This window comes from Balaenoptera physalus, assembly GCF_965194825.1.
Source record: "Balaenoptera physalus genome assembly, chromosome: 5".
Classification (NCBI taxonomy): Eukaryota; Metazoa; Chordata; class Mammalia; order Artiodactyla; family Balaenopteridae; genus Balaenoptera; species Balaenoptera physalus.
In genome coordinates this window covers 122,224,920-122,240,141 of record NC_138884.1, presented here as the reverse complement: position 1 = coordinate 122,240,141, position 15,222 = coordinate 122,224,920, and the positions used below count along the sequence as shown (strand labels likewise).

Below are 15,222 nucleotides of genomic sequence, written 5' to 3'. Positions count from 1 at the left end.
AGGCTGGCATCTGAAGAACTCAGGTTCAACTCTTAGCTTTACCACTTGCCAGCTTGGTGACTTTTCAATCTACTTGGCTAAGACGTATACTGAGCATAATGCCTGACACCTAACTTAACGTTTAATGAATGTTAGTTCTTGTCCTTTTACCCCTCCTCTCTCTCCTTTTATTCTCTATCATCTATCACAGTAGTGAGAATAGTAAATGCTCAATTATTATACTGCTGTTGAACTGAATTACAGAAAATTTATAGGAGGACCAACTCAGATATCTTCTCTAGTAAGGCTTCAGGATTTAAGAAATCAGAATATTCACCTGATAGAATTTTGGAATTATTATTAACTCCATTCTAACTAACGTATGACAACTTTGCCTTGTTAATTATAATTACAGCATTATTGGGCAGTGTCAGGAGCAGCGTCAAATATTTTTATACATCATTCATTTCGTCCACACATTAACCTTATGAAGTAGGTGCTGTGATCACATCCAGGGCCCTACGAAGAGCAAACAATACAATTGGAATGTAAAACTCGGTAGTCTGAGTGGAGTTAAAACCCTTATCCACTGTATTACATGAGCATCATCTCTGTTTCGGACTCAGTTCTCTCACTTCCTCTATATCAGTTGATTAATTATAAAGGAAAATATTAGTGAGCTGAGATTGTATATTTTGCAGAACTGGAAATACAGATCCAGAGAGAGGAAATCTGAATATTGGAATATGTGGCTGATGATAGGATTTGAAGGCATAATGGGATCAGTGTCTAATAATCAAGAAAGACTTGGGCCAACAGACCGGTGGACCAAAGAGCAAGAAAAGGTATTCCACTGACCTGTATACACACTACTCAACACCAGTCCAGTGGAAAATTTCCTCACGTGTCTTGTGAATCAATGGAGTCATTTACCACTGTATACCTGTATGACTTGACTCTGGTCATTGGGTAGACAACCATGCATGATGACTCTAATCTAAAAGAAATGCATGCTTTATGTGCTATGCTTTGGGCAGAAAGATGCATGTTTTCTTTCTTTATTTAACTAGTGTGTAGTTAAATAAATGTAAAATAGTTTCTGAGTTTAGTGGTAGAATATTCTTCTTGCTATAACAAAAACTAAATTTCAGACTATCAAAAGTTATTTGAAGAAAGTTGAGCATAATATGGGAACGTACAAATATTTTTTTTTCTGAGCCCAAAGAAAATGAGATTTTAGAAACAATATTTTTCTTTTTATGTAATCTATTTACAATGAGGATTATATGTGCCATTTTGAAAAAAAATAGAGTGTGCATTAAAAATAATTTTCACTCAGTTAAGTTCTTGAATGCTGTGTAATTTTCCCCTAAATGAGATGTTGGACTTAATCTACCAATAGAGTAGGTCATTCATACTCAAAAGTCCATGTCCAGATAGCAAAGCGGAATACTTATTTAAGCACGAAAAGCATAGCTCATGGAGGATGATAGGGCAAAGGAAAGATTATGAAGGCTTTAAAATGTTTGTAGGAAGAAAATAGAGGACAAAGCTCATCTCGAATTTTCAGAAAACCGGGAAGATGCTGCTACACATAGGGTGTTTTTGTTTCTCGGTTTAAATATGAGATAATTACTTTGGATTTTAAGCATTAGTAGAACCTTAGGATCTTTTAGTGTACTTTTCTCAAATACTGCTTTGCTCTCTGTCCTTTGTAACTCTAAGATGCCAGGTGTCAGTTCAAATTGTAAACCCTCTTTACTCCAATTTTCAAGGTTTTTTTTTTCTCTTCTAACAAAGACACTGCTAATGATTATGTGCTCTTGTAATGCATGCTCACTTGGCTTTGTTTGCGAAGTAAACTGTTTATATGTGAAAGTTTTCATTGTTTATACCCCTCTTCTCCAAAAAGGACAAACGTGGCCTAAGCTGGCAGTTCACTGTCGGGAAACAGACTTAGGATGATAATCATGTTATACTAGAAAAATTAGGGAGGAATGACCACTTACCAAGAAATCTATAAGTGACGATTGTCATTCATCACTTTCTCTATTATAAACTTTTCCTATTTGGGGGAAAGCTGAAAGGAACTCTTCATATTCTCAGGCTCCTTTAAACTAGAGAGAAGTATAGTTTGGATTTTGTTAAAAATTTTGGACCAGCTTTGCGTTAATTTGTGAAGTGTTGAAGTGAGGGTACTTCTCTACCTATGTTTGTGTGTATGCTGCAGCTACTACATTAAGGTCTAAAGATACTCGGAGATGCTTTGACCCACAAGGAAAATGAAAGTGTCCCTAGAGTTTAATGTTTCTGATACATTTGTCCAAAAGGTGTTGTAATTGAATATAGAATCATTTTTATACGATGGCATTATTCTATCTAATTTTAAACATACCCTGCCATTGAGCAAGCTATCATTTAAAAGGGCCAACGCAGAAATTGGCAATGTTTTCTATCATGTGCTTTTTGTGAAAGAAAAAATATATCTTCTATCAGGAAATACTGATATTTGAGTTATTTATTGAAATAAAATTTATAGAGTGAATTTAAAACTGGCAATTGGTTCAGGTTTTCTAACCTGAAGGAGGAAAGCTATAATCATAATAACCTTCTGAAAAGTCAGAGTCTCATTTGAAGTTCAAAGTGATTAAAATGTTGTAAGTTTAGAATTAAGAAAAGTAAGATTTCCCCAGATTTCCTAATAAAATGTGTCTACTCTTTTCCACATCTTTGTTAGAAAAGTTTAGGAAATAGTGCACTAAGTGGATGCCGTGGCCAGTGGGTCCTCTTAGGAGACAGCCAGATAACCTACCTGTTGTCATAGCCTTCTGTACCGTCATGGCCAAGGGCACCATTTTCCCTGTTTGGAATTTGTACAGTCAAATAATTTAAAATATGTCTTTGCTGATTTTCCCTTTTAGCAAATTAAAGTTGACAGACTTTAACAGTAACATTTTAGTAAAAACCAAACAGTAGAAAATATCTGACCATATGTAATGCTGTTTAGTACATACTCATGTGAAACTATATTGACGTCTCTTTATCCAGCAACAAAGGAAGACGTATTTCATACAGTGTCATTTTCCTAACCACTCAAGCTTACCCCTTTGTGTGCCAAACCATCTTATCTATTTATTTTCTATTATTCTGAATTAAGTTTTTATAAACTATATTGTGCATTTCCATGCTGTTTAACACACAAGGTATAGCACTATATTTAACCTTTTCCTGATTACCCATGTTCATCATTTTGAATGGGCATCCATTCCTATGTAGTAATAGATCTCAGTGTGTGCCTTTTTCTGTCACCTCTCTTAATGTCAGCCTGTTAATTGTCACTTCATTGCTGTCAGAGTAACTGACTCTAAATTTCTAGTCCCACCTCCCAGACCTTCATTCTATTTGTTATAATCTTTTGAGTGCTGGAGAGCCAAGTAACAAAGCTTTAAGAGATTTCTTAATAAAAAATAAATACACATGCATAATGGAAATAAGAAAAATAGTGGTACAGAGATGTAATATATGGCATAAGGCATTTGGTCAATAATATTGCAATAACTTTAGGGACAGATGGTTACTAAACTTATGGTGATCATTTTGCAATGTATGCAAATGTCAAATCACTTATGTAATACACCTGAAACTAATATATTATTGTATATAAAACTATGCTTCAATTAAAAAAAGAATAATAGTGGTAGAGATAGGAAATATTAATAGTTTCATGATTAGCATTTATCTAGTATCCTTTGATCTTTTTCCTAGGCACCTAAAATTTGTTTAAAAATCAAGTTACTAAATCTGTGAATGAAGGTTGAAAGATCACAGTTCAGTGAAACTGCCACTTTGACTTGGGCCATGTTGTCAGGATTGGTCAACAGAGCGGGCAGGCAGGGTCAGACCAAGAAAACCTTCAGTTCCATCCACGAGTGAGACCATTTTTGAACACCAGTGAGCAGTCAGTAGGAACGGGAGCAGACAAAGTGAAAGCACTTGTGCTGAATGTGGTAGTTAGGCAGACTGGTGAGTTGGTTTGTTTTCAGAGTCAGAGCCAGAGATAAACATATCATGAATTCTGTATAAATGCTTCTTTTCTCTTAATTTTAAATACTATATAACTTATAGTTCTTAGGATCCCTCTGTTTTGAGGGACAAAACCTGGATTCTTTATCCAGTGTGCAAAGGCACAAAAATATCCCCCCCCCCCCGGTTTATTGAGATATTGTTGCCATAGAGCACTGTGTAAGTTTAAGGTGTACAACATGATTATTTGGCATACTTATAGATTGTGAAATGACTACCAGAGTAGTGTTGGTTAACATCTATCACCTCACCTAATAAAAATCTTTCATGTGATAAATAGCTGCAAATTTGTGAAAACATAATTCTTTTGGAGAACCATATTAACATGTCATTTTTGACAGTGCAGAATACCACTGATAAATATGGATCAGAAACAGAGTTTTAAATAATGTACATTTCTGGACTTAAAGACGACATTTAATGATGGCATTGACATTACTGTGTCTTTATTATTGTTAAATAGATAAAGTTTTTCAAGAATCAGATTATATGTCTGACAGATTCATAAAATTCTGGAGCTGGGAGTGTCATTAGAAATCTTCTAGGCTAGTATTTTCTATAGTTCCACTGATACTATTCTTTGAGATACTGCTTCTGTACACACACACACACACACACACACACACACACACATTCTTTTTGTCAAATAACTTAGGAAACATTTCAAACTGTATCTCCCATCTCGGAGATTCATGATGCATATCAGAATTGTAAAAATTATAATAAATCCTGCAGTAGGCAAAATCTATTTAACAGTGTTTTAAATAAGCATTTCTCTAGTGTATTTGGACACTGGGCACTTTGCTTTGTGTAGGATTTAAAATCTTATATGGAACAACTTGTGGGAAATGCTGATCTCATCTTAATTGCTTATTTTGCATACAAAGAATTTGGCTCAGAGAAGGTCTGTGAGAGTTCGTAATGGCAGACCCAGAACCAAAATCTAGATTCTGTAACTACCATGCTGCTGCTCTACACCCATCCCATCTGTCTTTCCCTTCGAGTCTCTCTTCTTCTGACCTGCCTAATTCTACGCTCTTACTTTTCATTGCATCCAAATTCCTTTTTCCTCCTCTTCTGGCATCTCTACCCTTTGAAACTCCGTCCACACTCACTCTTGGGACACCTCATCCACTCACAGCTTCATGTGTCACCTCTACATTTTATCTCCTCCATGCCCACCTCCAGCCCTACCTTCTCACTAAAGTGTCACTTCAGAGTCACCAGGCACCTGTTGGATTCATTTACTTGTATATCTTGACTTTACTTTGAACTCAGCATGTCCAAAACCAAATTCATCTTTCGAGCAAACTGTTCTTTTAAACTTCTCTCTTTCTGGCAAGAAAATTCTCCCAGTCTTGAAGGTTTTCTTTCTTACAGTCAATTTAGAAGTATTTATGTTTTTTATTATTTAGATCCTGTCAGATCTTAATTTTTCAAAGTATTTTTTCCCTTAAAATCATCCTAATTCACCCTCTCTTCTTTCTCCATTCTCCATTTTCATTTATACCTGCAATACTATAAATTCTATAGTTTTTGCCTCTTAGACCAGTATCTTCCATTGTCATAATTTACATATGACTCCCAGGTTATTCACTCAAAAGCAAGTTTTATCTTGTTACTTCCCTGCCCAAGAGCCTTCAATCGGTTAATATTTCTTGATGTTCCTGTCTATTTTAGAGCCTCCATAACTTGGCCTCATGCAGTTTGGCCAGTAAGCATGACTTCATGGGGGATACTATGGTGTTTCAGGTCCATTGCTCTCTCTGATGATGGAGCATGAACTATCAACAGGAACAGGCTGGTGAGGGGCTGATGTGGTGATATCTGGACACCTGGACTTGATTCAAGTAGAAGATTGCATTGTAGAAGTTTTATTTGATATGCTGTCATCATAGTTTCTGAGCAGTGAAAAATGGGGAAATTAATAGACTGTGGTTTATTGTCTTTCCCCTCATGGCCATGCTTCTCACATGCAGCAAAAGTGATGGATGAGCAACCCTGAGTTACTGAATTCCTTATAGCCCGGTGAAGACCAGTTAGAAGGAAGGGGGAAAATAAAGGGAGGATATATTATGCTTATGATTTCTTTTTGAGAGATCATAAGAAGATGGAGTCTGATTGACACGGAGAGGAGTTCTAGGTCAGGATTCCGTGAGAATGAAAATCATGGCAGGTCTCCATTTGGGCGTGGACTCATGTGGTGCTCTTTCAAAGGTCCGCTCTGCTCCAAATGACATTATAGTCATTCCCTTATGTTAGCTCACTGTATCTCATCAGTTCAGTAAAATAGGTGCTTAAAGCGCCCAAGTCTTAGAAGGAGTAAAACATCTAGTTCATGTACTTTGCTGAGGTGGGGAGTGCTGTCTGAGGAAGCTGTTACCTTCCACAGCTTTACCCAGGATCCCTCTCACTGAGGACCAATTTCTCTCCTTGTCTGCCGGGACCCAGGGAGCCTTGGTTTCAGAACCTCTTCTCATTTGATCTGTCTGTCATGATAGGGTGTTTGGCAGAATTTTCTTAGATACATAAAGTGGTTTTGCATGCTAATTGAACAAAGTACTGAGGCAGGAGACAGATGGGCCCCCAGGGCAAATGGTTTGAGTTTGTTCCTTGTGGACCAATACCCCCGAGAAGGGAATAACAGGACAATTGAGAGAGGAGGCTGGGCCCCGCCCAGATAGAAGATAAGACACCACATAGTTCTCATTCTTGAAGTCAGGAGACCTCCCCGACTACACATGCGCAGAAAGGCTCCTTGGAGGTCAAAAGGAAAGTGACGCTAACTGATGCCAGCTGAGGCTCACTACCCATAGGCCTCTTCGGTAGACTCCATCTTGGCTAAGAGATGCGCGCGCACACACGGGAAGATCCTGAGATGCACCAAATACGGACTCTGAACCAGGCAAATCAAAATGATTGGTCAGAGGAAACACGGAAGAAGTGCCCCGTATAAGTGATTTAAACTGCCACGAGGACGCGACTCTCTCTCTCTCAGCCCGCCCGTGTGTCTATCCACACGTACTGTACTTCTTTGTTCTCCTAATATATACTTTACTTGTTTCACTACTTTCCGTCTTTGTGGGAATTCTTTTTCTGCAAAGCCGTAGGGCCAGGGCCTTGTCACTGACCGCTGGTCTAGTGGCTGGGATTCAGCGCTCTCATTGCCGTGACCAGAACTCAGTCTCTGGCCAGGAACTGAGACCCTGCTTGAAGCTGTTGCAGACCGAGGCCACCCAAGATCAGTACCGAATATGAAAAGAATGATGAAAACACGGTGTGGGCAACCTGGTGTGAATGTGTGGAAAGAAAGCAGTGCCTTTTCAATATGTGAAAGAGGTGTAGAAAACTAGCCTGAGCTCGTTTTGTTGGTTCAGAAATTGAAGAGATTCCTGAGATCCTGTTCTGAAGTATGTCAGTCCTGTTCTTCTCAGATGTAAGGACAGAGGATTATATACTTTCAACCCCTTAAGTTTGGGGGTTCAGTCTGGCAAGATGATTAATTTTCCTTTATACAGATGATTTTCTCATTTAAAGAAGTTATCTCAGTTTATATATTTGGAGGTTTTATATTACGATATTTTTTAAAAAGTAGAGTGCTTGATAAAAAACAGATTTCTTCTTTACATAGTAGAGACAGAAAGAAAAAAAAAAAGCATAAACATCACTCCCTTGCTGGTACAGATAACAAAAATTGATGGTGGGAGTAGAGAAGACTGTTTGACGCCATTTTGTGGATTTTCTGGAAAGAAGCACTTTTAAATAAATCACTTTATCGGGATTTGAGCAAAATTGTCAGTCTCTAGGCTTCGAGCATAAGAAAAGAGCACTTGTAAAGTTATTTACTAACAGAATTCTAGATGAAGGCAGCTGAGCTCACAGTGTTTTATCCTAAGTGCCGTCCTTCTCCCCCTCTCCTCATTTCAGACTTCACCCCCTTGCGCTCTCCCCTTCCTCAGGTCCCTCAGTTCCTCCTTCTCACATATGCATTTAATAGATATTAGCTTTTTTTTCTTTTAATGTTTCATGTTTGCAGAACTCTTTGGGAAAAGTGAAAAATTATTCTCTCAAGATTCCCTCCTGCATCAGTAGTGCACACTCCCTACCCGGCATGCCTGCCCATCACACACTCCACAGAAAGAAAAGGAAACAAAGAGAGAGAGAAACACTAGTTCCACATTTCCTGTTGTTGGGAGTTGACACTCAAATTCACAATTTCATTAAATACAGTTGTTGCACGGAGGAAAAAAGTAAGCTATCCTTTGACAACAATAATAAAAGAAAGTTGGATGCTGGTGCAAACTTTACATGTATATTTGAAACAAATAACCTGAATACATAAAGACAGAACCCTGGGTGGGTATACACCACCTGAATGTCCAATTAGGAGGAAAACAAATTGCCCGTAAAAGGTGGTAGACGCTGTGAGGGTAGGAGGGGCCACTTGTTCCCGGTGTAGCAATGTGAGATTTTCAACCATGATAATTGCTCCTATTTTTGGCTTCCTGCTGCAGCTAAGAAGGAAGCAGCTTATGTTGGCCTGTATGCATTTAGAAGGTGGGTGATACCAGATCCAATTATCCTCAGCTGCATGACCACCAAAGCTGTTTTCATCTGTGAGTGATTCCTCACAGCCAGGAGAGGGGACAACAGAGAAACCTCCTTTCTAAAAGGCAGGAGGAGATGGGCGGGGGGGAACTGAAGGAGAGAGCGTAACAAGAGGGCTAATGTATTAAAGCAAAAGGAAACAGAATGGGAGGGCAGAGAATGAGGCTGATGGTGAGCTAGCATTGAATGAGAGGATTTCCAAGCCGACATCAATTACAAATACCTTTTATACAAGGCCACGCCACAGCCTGCTGGGCTGATCAAAAGCCTTTAGTTATAAGCTAAACATTGTCATTGGTCTCAAAATAGATTTCACAGACATTTTTACATTTGTGTTTCTCAACCAGACAGCACTGGAGTCACATGAAAACTTTTCACCAATGCTGATGCTTAGGTTCCAGCCCAAATCAATTAAGTCAGACTCTTTTTTGATGTTTAAAAAGATCCCGGGCAATTCTCATATGCAGTCAGGATTGAGGGCCACTCAGAGAGGAGACACAAAAGGTAGTTCTAAAGTCCTTAGTGTGCAGAATTTTTCAGGCATTTACATTTGCAATATTGGGCTGAAACAAATAAAGAGCTCTCCTCTAGAGTAAGGTGATTTCTTACCTGTGTACTCCATTTTGCCCTGCATTTCCCCCCAGCTTTATTGAGGTATAACTAATAAATAAAATTGATATTTAAAGATATTTAAAGTGTACATCATGGTGATCTGATATCTGTATACATTGTGAAAGGATTCCCCACTTAGTTAATTTATACATCCATCACCTCACATATTGATCTTTTTTTTTTTTTGGTGAGAACTTTCAAGTTCTACTCACTCATCAAATTTCAGTGATACGATATCAACTATAGTCACCATGTTTTGCACTAGATCTGCAGACCTTATTCATCTTATAGCTGAAAGTTTGTACCTTTTCCTGCATTTTGTTTACTCAAAGTCTTAAACGGCTCCCACAGATCAAAACATATTCTTCTATAGCAATGTTTTCAAATATGCCAGTGAAATCAGCAGGCAGAAATGTTTGGCAAATGCTATGCTTTGGGGGAGTTTTCAGAGCCTTTACTATGTGTATTGGCGTGTGTGTACTTACTATAGGCTAATGTGAATTTTTAATCTCCAGGGAGGCTTTATGTGTGTGTGTGTGTGTGTGTGTGTGTGTGTGTATGCGTGTGTATGCAGTGTTTCCTAAACTTTTTTGATCAAAGAGATATTTTGCAAAGAGAGAGAGAGTGTCTATATAGTTTGTGTTCCACAAAACGTACTTTGGAGGATATCTGTTTAGTCTCCACCACCCTACCCCCAACACACTCCCTCCCACATTCCTATCCCGTAGCTTCTGACATTGACTGGCAAGAGTTAAGCTGGTTCTCATTATAATTCTGAATATCAGTAAAACATTGCCACACTAAGATTTATGTAAATATATATTCTTCACAGCTTCTAAATGGGCATAGTCTTTGCCCAGAGGGCTTTTGATAGCCCTCTAAAGCCATCGAGTACATACCTAGGTTTCTTAATAAGTCCCCAAAAGTCACAAAATTTGACTACTGCCAGCTCTTTAGCCAATATTCCTTTATGATAAAGTATTTTGGGTGTCAAAAATTTCCATCAGTATACTATTGTACCCCGGTTTCTATTGAGGAAGTCTGCAATGCATTGCACCCATCCCACAGATGTCAACTTGGGAGCTGGGAATGGGCAAATGTACATGTGGGCTCTCAGATCATTTTATTTACTCTTTTGTCAGGTGGAGTATAGTACAGGAAGGAGAGTATTCAGTTATGTACAGGGAGGTCAAAATTGCTCATGGTAGTAGAGCTTAAATTCTATGATGACAAATACCTATCGACAGAGATAATCACTCACTTGGCTTATTTCTTGGTCAATCTCTGCCTTTTTTGTTTCCTCAGATCCTTACCAACTATTTCCGCATTTCTCTTTTTCTTTGTTTACTCTTCTTCTTGTTTTTTTTTTCTTTATAGATGCCAAATCATTCTCTTTTGCATTTAAATCTTTATGATTTAGTTCCATTTCATGATCTAACAAGTTACATATGCCAATGGTCAAATAGTCGCTTATTAATTTAGCCGTACTCACTGAGAGAGGTTTTCTGAAACAAAACTGTAAGTGTTTAAAATTATTTAAACTCAAATTTTGCAAATATGAAAACCATCGTTTTTGCAAAATGACTTAGGAACTTTAGTACATTGTAATTACATTTTAATTATTAAGATTTTTTGGTTATTTTAATGCAGAACAAAACTGTAAAAATAATGACATCATAATTGTGAACAAATTTTTCTCAAGTAAAGTTGTAGAGAGATAATAAAAAACAGTGGAGTTTAAAAATCTATTTAGACGTTTTCCTTGGACACTATTTAGGGTTTTCTTTGAGATTACAGATACTTTCCATCTACCAAGCCCGATAAGACAGCTTCTTGAGGCCCCCAAAAAATGGGTAAGTTTTATTACCCTTCAGGGTCTTTTTATCCTTTCATCTTCGTAAGGTGAATAAATGGTTTTCTATGAGGCATTCAATCTGTAGATCTTTTCTCTGGAGACTCAAATCTTCTTTTGCTCTTTGTAGCCATATTTTAAAAATCCTATGATATTTTCCAGAAGAGTAGGCTTTGAATATAGCCTCAATGGACTCAAATGTTAGGAATCTAAGTAAAAATCAGAAAAGTTAAGAATCTTTGCTTATCTCATTGGTGAATGGTTTGGTGGGATATTAATGTACTCCCTTGAATTTATAAAGTCCTTTATATTCTTAAAAGGAATTTTAGATCAATCATCTTATGAGAATCTGACTTTGTGCCCAGGACATATCTAGTTCTGGCACCCATTATTTCTGAAGAAGGAAAATGTCATGTTTATGAGGGTTACCTCCATTCATGGAAAGGATCACGAGAGAATCACAGCCAGAATCCATGTCTTGAATACTAGTTTTTTGTATTCAGTTGCATAGTCACTCTTATGACTCGCTTAAGGAACAATGATGTGAAAGAACGGGAAGGATTCATAGAAGTAAGGAATGAAAAGAGAGGGGCAAAGCATTCTTATATCTTAGACTTTGGGTGACTGAAAGGTTTTGGAAAATGGAAAATGAAACGGTCTTGATAATGAGTCAAAGAAATATTCTAAGATAAAAAAATAATATAAAGAAGTTCATAATGAAATCTTGTTCAGTGATGCTCTCATCAACAAGTTTCTTCAGATCCATAATATCAATGCTTTCGTTCCCTCTCTTTCCTTTCTCTTCCTTTCACAATCTTCCCACCCCTTCTCTTCTTCCTTTCCCCCTTAATTTTTCATAATGTTTATGGTGTGAAGTTGGTCAAGACGGAAAGTTTAAAATCGCTATGTTTGTGGAGTATTAATAATATTTTTAAGCTAAAATTAGAAGTATCAGATGGCTATTAACTTAATGCTAATCTTATCAACAAAGAGACCAGGAAAGACATTTTTTCCTCTTATATGTAATATTCCACAATGCCAGAAATAAGTCCATTAAACAATAGCTATTATCAGAAAATAATTCAAGAGGAAATTGATTAGTGCCTAATAATTTCCCTGGATAGCAAATCCCATCTTCCCATTTTGCCATCCTGGTCGAAACAATTTTTCAAGTTGCAGAGCAAGCAAGGTAAAGAGAAAATGCCTACATTTCACTCACATAGATTGTAGCATGCTCTATGGCCCTTTATTTCGATTATACTTTGTAAAGGGCTTTGGATCAAAGATGTGACCTCTATCAGCTATTAGGTGTTAAAAAAAATATGAATGTAATCTCAGGGAATTTTCCCCTGCCCTGACATACTATTTCTCCATCACTCCTCCCTTCCTCCCCTCCTTCCCATTCTGGCTCATTAAATGTATTAACGGGAAGGCTGTATTAATCCAGTATGTACATTTTCCATGATATCAGAAGTCCTTGGAGTTACTTTGTTTATATTAGAAAATGTATATCCATAAAGAGAGTTGTTTTGTTGCTATTGGTGTGTCCTCTGATTTTCACTTCAGTGATGAAACAAGCTTAGGTGTTTTGCTTACATGAATAAATTAGAAAGGATAGATTTAATAAGGTTATGGGCATAACATTTGGCAAATACAGTATCTGGGATAACCTCTTTACCTCTTTCAGCAGAAAACACTAAGTGATTTTTTCATAACTTACCACAGCTGGATGATTCTACTTATCATGTGTAGGGTAGGGATTTTGAATTACACAAGGTAGGCGTACATTTTGTGTGTAGAGAGAAAGCTGTATGTCAAGATTCGAAGATTCATAGACTTAAAGAATCTCATGTTTGGGATGTTTAAAGGCCCTTACTTCAACCTGCTATTTAATGCTCAAATCAACTCAAATTCCAATAGCTACCATCTGTCAGGCTCTGTAATATGTGCGTTAGACACATGCTCACATTTAATCTTCCTATCAGGTATGGATTGTTGAAAAAGAAATTGCACTTCAAGGAAGTTAAATAATTTTCCCAAAGATACAGAGCTAAGAGTTGAATTCAAGATTTGAACTTCTACCTGTATGATTCCATAAATGATGTTCTTTACATTGCTGCCAGGTTATCTGAGGCTATGAAACAACTTACACTGAAGAATCTGAGAAGACTGTGCTTTCTGGTCAGCCAAATTCAGATTAATCTGTTCCCTGACTGTAGTCGGAAGCAGTTTCTCTCTTAGTTCTTCAGACATCAAGCCCAAGCCTCCATAAATATTTTCTAGATGACACTGATGGTGCTAAGATTTACATTTGTAGATCCAAATCCATTTTTCTTCTCTCTCACTAAAGAGGGGAACCATCTCTATAGAGGATAATATTACCTGAAGGAGGAGAAATATCAAATTGTCTTCAAAACACGGACAGCTTGAGATACAGTATTTATCTCTCATCAAAAGAAGAAAAAATTCATACTTCAGAAATAACCCAGAGTTGGTCTGTACCAGTTCTTAATAGTTTATGGGGCTCTATATTCATAGTGCCTCAGGTACTATGTCCCAACAATTAATTGCTCTGAACATCAGTTTCTTCACTAGTGTAACTGAACTAGAACACATCTCACATATCTTAAAAATTGCTTTGAAAAGCTTAGTATTAATCTACAGGGATTTGTTATTAGATTGCAAATCTTGGCTCTTTCCATTTTAAAGCTTGTATTTAATATTTATTGAGTAAGCACTTGTTAAATGCTGGGAACTGCTCTAAGCATCTTACATGTCTTATCTCACTTGACCCTTATAATAACCCTATCACATATGTACTATTTTTACCTTTATCTTATAGATAAGGAATCTGTTATAGAGAGAAATTAAATACTTTGCTCTTGCTAGTAAGTGGGAGAGCCAGGATTCAAACTTGAGCAGTCAGAAACCAGACAAAAACCAAAGAGGTACACAGGAGGTAGAATGTGACTGGTACAGGAGAAGTCGTTTGCATAGATATTAATGGTCCCTCCACTTGGCACTAGACTGGGGGAAAGATCCCAAAGCAGAAAGAGTAACCAAAAGAAAAAATAATTTTGGAAAGAGTTAGCATGAATACAGTCATCCAGCCCTTTCCCCTAAAGGGATGTCTCTCCCATGTAGACTGTGGAGTTTTCCACCTTGTCTTACCTCCAAAGTTCCAACTGAAAAATCTGTATGACTAATGACAATGCAAGAGGCAAAGAGCAGCTTTATTTTCAGATTCCAGGTGGAGTTTATGATGTTGTCAGAGAGAAAATCATGACTCACAGCCTCAGCAGTGTCAGTATGGATGCTTTTCTGAGACATAATATATGTGGAATGCTACAGCATAATTTGGGTTTTTAAATATACTACTGTGTTTTAAAAAGTTAGCAGAACTTTGGAGATGGAAAACTGTAATAATAAACACTTCTTAATTATAATTATATGATAAAATCATAATGATAAAATCAAGAGCTCTGGAGTCAGACCTGGGCTTAAATCCTGGTTTAGGCTATTGGATTTGGGCATTTTTTTAAAAAAAACATTTTGTACCTCAGTTGCCTTATCTGGAAAAGGAGGATAATAACCTTTAGGGTCATTTGGAATTAAATGAATGACTACAAGTTAAGCATTTAAAACAATGCTCAGTACTCAGGAAGTAATTCAATCAAGTTAGCTCTTAAAATTCCACTTCAAATTCCTTTGGGTGATGTTAGATTGGATAAAGATAAATATTTTGACTCTGCACCCCTCTTTAGTTTTTGCTTAATTTATTGTGACTCTGTTTAAGTTTTTCCCATTAACTTATCTAATACCTGTTATATTTAGTTATACATCTGTGCCCTCTATGCCACTTCATGCTTAATATCAGGTTCATTCATGAGATGGTTCCTTTTGTTGCATAAAGGAATACTCCTTTCAAGGGATAGAACTTTTTCTACAAATAATATGTTCAAAATACCAAATTGAGTATTTTCTAACAGGTTTAACTTTAATGGACATTTCTGGAAAAAAATTCTTTCCCCATTCCTTTCAAGAGTAATTGGATGTGGGAAGCTTACAAGGCAAACTCTAGTGTCAGA

At 37.1% G+C, this 15,222-nt stretch overlaps 1 protein-coding gene across 1 annotated transcript in view; it reads left to right on the top strand.

The window, feature by feature from the left end:
* The window catches only part of LOC309661338 (uncharacterized protein), a gene marked incomplete at its 5' end in the record, with an annotated part of 709,907 nt that overhangs the window by 555,862 nt on the left and 138,823 nt on the right, over window positions 1-15,222 (top strand). The window lies entirely within an intron of this gene.